This window comes from Orbicella franksi, chromosome 8 (assembly GCF_964199315.1).
Source record: "Orbicella franksi chromosome 8, jaOrbFran1.1, whole genome shotgun sequence".
NCBI classification, from domain to species: Eukaryota; Metazoa; Cnidaria; class Anthozoa; order Scleractinia; family Merulinidae; genus Orbicella; species Orbicella franksi.
This window is the reverse complement of record NC_138152.1, coordinates 15239962-15244360: the sequence shown is the minus strand read 5'-3', so window position 1 is coordinate 15244360 and position 4399 is coordinate 15239962. Positions and strand designations below refer to the sequence as shown.

The following is a 4399-nucleotide window of genomic DNA, read 5'->3' as shown; positions in this document are numbered from 1 at the left end:
TTTGGAGTTGTTAAATATTTTAACATTGTGACCATCTACTGCTTGGTTAGTACTAAACAAGTGCATGAGTGATGTTCATGGGATAATCACTTTCACCTGGCTTTACTTTTAAAATCCTTCCTTTTAGGACCTCAATATCTTGTTCTGTGTGTTTTCCTTCTCTTAGGCGATTTAAAAGCTCTGAAAATTCTTTGTCATCCTTCTGTCTCATAATTTCTGACAATTCATAGATCTTAAAATGTTTTTACCAAATATGTGTGGCTAATGCACTATAGGCATCTTTTGAATTCTCAAAAATCCATTTGTCAAAAACTGGCTTTAACTGAAACAAGTCACCAACAGTTATCAAATTAACTCCTCCAAAGGGTTTTGGTGTGCCCATGATCTGCTGTAAGCGTAAATTCAAGAACGTGAATATGCCACTGCCTACCATACTAATCTCGTCAATGAAATTAACCTCAAGTTTCCTCAGCTGTGCTCTGATAGTGTTAAGTCTGTCTCTATCAAGTGTGCAATACTCAAAGCCTCGGTTAGCAGGTATTTTAAAAGCAGAGTGAAGAGTGTTACTACTTATGTTAAATGCTGCTTTTCCTGTTGGTGCTACTTTAAGTACTATAATGTCGTCAGGGTTTTCACCTGGTATAATATCTGATTAATAACTGTAGTCTTGCCAACGCCAGCCCCACCACTTAAAAAAAGTCTAAGTGCTTCATCACTAGTTTTGATGGAATTCAAGACATGATAGAAAAATTCCATTTGCTTCACGTTAAGTGAACGAACAAGTTTCCTAAAATCATCAGTCATGCGTTTTACTACAAGATCTTCATCATCATTGGTTCTTGAAAAGATACCAATGTCATCCATTAAATCATTTTGGTTGTGCTGTTTATTTGTGCCTGGATGAAAGCATCCAAATAATGGACTTGGTTTTGTCCCTATCTCTTGGTCTTGTTCATCTCTATGTTGTGTATTTGGGGCCACATCCACAAATTCTTCCAGTTCAACATTTTCTATTGCATCATCAAGCACTTCTGCATGGTAATCATATTGCCGTTTGTTGTGGGTTGTTGTGTTCTTAGGTTGTTCATATCTTTCTTGGAAAGTTTCACAATCTTGGATAAGATGCTTGTTTTCGTTCCTCCAAGGAGCGTACAGCATTAACTGTTCTCTACTATAATTCTCAGGGTCCTTGTTTTTGTTAAATGTTACTGACCGAATAATTCTAGATTTTTGTCTTTTCACCAGTTTCAATCCACCTTTTAGGTCATATTCTTCACACGTTTCTGTTTTATCATCGGTGAGATCATCATCAACATTATCACTAAAATCAATTTCAGGCAAGTAATCATCAGAAAGAGATGTTTTAACCTGACCCATATGTTCTACCTGCCTTTTACTTTGCTTGTCACAGTTATACCAGGCTGCAAAATCAGCTAGACATAATTCTTCTACTGTTTTTGGTCTCCTTTGGTATCTTTTGATCAAGTTATCTGACTCAATATCCTCAGAGCTATCCGGTAGTTCTTGAAGCTTATCCATTGTTTTTAAAAGGAATGTTCTTTCTTCTGGATTGGACGTGTTAATAAACTGGAATTCCCGAGATGACCTTCTCATTGGTATCTGCAAAACCAAATACACTGCTTCTTGTGCACTGACCTCAACAGCATTTAGAAATTTGTTTCCAATGTGTCTTACTTTGTTTATGATGTCTTTATTACCAGAGCTTGCTTCTTCTGATGCTTTTCTTAGTAATTTGCTCATTTCTCTTTGTCCTTTAGTAATATATGACAAAATATAAACAGCACTAGCATAAGGATCCGAGATATACTGTATATCCATGTTAGCTTGCCAGGCTTTCAAGAAATCCGAGTTGTAGTTATTGATTCTCATTTCAGATGGAGAACTTTTTAGCAGAAGTGTGTCACGCTTTAGTGAATATCTCACAGCCATGATATATTGTTGCTCTGTGAAACCCAGTTTTACGAGAAATTCTTCAAAGTTCATTTTATCATTGTATTTTAAATTGTCTAATTGTTCGTTTATTTCGTCGTAATTTTTCTTCTCTAAATCCTTCTCATTCTCATTAAAAGTGTTTTCAGCGAGAGGTTCTAAAATTATTGTTCTTGGCATTGGTGGTAATGGAAAATTGAATCTGCAAATCTTATGACTCTGTTTTTGCATGTTTTTGAGTGCTGGTGTCTTTGTAAATTAACTAATCACCCAGTTCTCCTGAGTCAACCTTACATGCAACATACCTATCAACAAATTTAGCAATATCTTCATTTGAATTTTTTCCATATTGAGGAGCATCTTTCACCCAGAATAAAGAATGTATGCGTGGAGAACCACGTTGTTGGAATTCAACTCTATAGAAAAAGTCAACTATTTCACCAATAGGCTTCAGTGTACTTTTCAAAATGTCACGAAGTAACAATTGAACCATGTGCTCAAAGTTCCTAGCACAAGTGAGAGGATAACTTTGAATTAAGTCTGATTTCTTTTGCCATGTCATAACTTGGATTTCGTCGTCAGTGTAATTTTTCTTATCAACAAGCCGCCCTAATATCTTAAGCAAATGTGCCCATCTTGTCTCTGCTGCTGAAAATGAACAGAGCCATGTAGACTTACCAAGCTGACGAATCATTGCAAACAAGTCCTTTTTGCATCTCTCAAAGTAAGGAGGGGACCCCCTTAGATTTCTAAATACTCTGAAGCCCTCATCAAGGTGTATCAACTTTTCCCAAGAACCAGCTGATTTCAAATCGCCGGCTGTATACTTTTTGCCCTTTCTTTTGCACTTGCGAAGAAAAAGTGATGCACTGCCTTGAATTTGCTTGATTTGTAATTTCTTCAGCTTATGAAAAGTGTTGGGGACGCTCTGTGCTACTCTTCTATCTTGACTTCGCAACTCCCACTTACAGATTGTACTGTAATGCACAGGAACTAATCTTTCACTATTATCAGCTCTTCGTTTTCCACAAAATATTGAGGGAAATGACAAAAATTCTGAATCTTTATCAATAAATATTCCTAAAGGTCTGTTGCCTTCAGCTGGTGCAAAGCTCATTATGTTATCCCCATGTTCAGTCATGTCTGGTTCTTGTAGCAAAGTGTCCATAATTCCTGATGGACGTACTGTTTCTTCACACCATTCATCATCGCTGTCATTGTCACTGTTGTCATTAGCATTGTCTAAAAACATATTCTGTTCACCCTGGTTCGTATCTTTTTCATACACATCTTCAACTGTATTTGAGCTTTTCACATGCTGCCTTTCAAGAAAATGTGACATCTCCCAATCATTTTCATTTAGTGCATTCAAACAATTGTCAGCAACTTGTACACCTTCATTCTGAAATAATTTGCTAGTCCAAACTAAATATTTTGCAGCTTCTAACACTTTGCAAGGTCTGATGCTCTGAAATTGATAGTAATGTTTGTAACTAAAACGTCTTTTTAGTTTGATTGGAATTGTCTGGGATTCATTTACTGGCCTAGGGAGAACATTTACGGTCGAGTTGACATCAGCTGGTACGTTGACAACATTCCCATGAATACTCAAATGACCACCAGTAGGTAATTCCCTAATCTGCATAAATGGTATACGCGGTGATATGAGCCTTTCTTCAAGAACAGTCGAATTTAGTACTTCTGGTTTGTCAGGAAATGTCATTTTATTGGCTTTTGCGCAACTTGGTAATTTACCTTCTTTAAGGTTAGAGTGACATGTACAACAAATCCACTCGGTATCACTTGTACTCTTGACTCCAGTCAGGCATAATGTAAAAATGTTTTGTGGGCACATTTTGTAAAGGTCTGGATTACATTTTTTTACAGATGATCTGTACCATAACTGATCACAGGAAGTACAGATATATTCTGGACCACATTTGATATTCTCGTGAAAAATTTTAGTCAGTTTCGACATAGTTAAGTCATGGAAACATTCTTTACTGTGGCAACTTTGTTGTTTAGTTTCCTCCTTTAAATAATCATTTCTTTTTCGTTTAGGCTTGGCAGTCTCTTGTAGGAATTTATTTTTGACTTCAAATTCTTTTGTCTTTTTCCCGTTCTGTTCAGAATTCTGGCTCTTGCTTGAACATAAATTCCATTCTGTGAATTATCCATCATATTTTGAAGGCGAGCTCTGTTTCTTTTGTAGGTTAGTTGAACTTTTTCTGGATTTGCCTGTTTATACTTTTTAAAATCTTGTCTTTGACGTTTTCTTACTCCTTCTAGATTATTTTCTGGTCGTTTCGTTTTTGTTTTTACGTCCATCTGTTTGACTTTCTCAGGATTTGCTTCTTTATATTTGACAAAACGTCGTCTTTGGCATTCCTTAACCTTGGCTAGATTACATTCTCGTCTTTTTGCTTTTGTTTGTTTCTCCATCTGTTGG

General features: G+C 36.3%; 1 pseudogene; it reads right to left on the bottom strand.

The window, feature by feature from the left end:
• Positions 1 to 244: 244 nt before the first annotated feature.
• LOC145495696 (uncharacterized) lies at positions 245 to 1839 on the bottom strand (annotated as a pseudogene).
• Positions 1840 to 4399: the final 2560 nt, after the last annotated feature.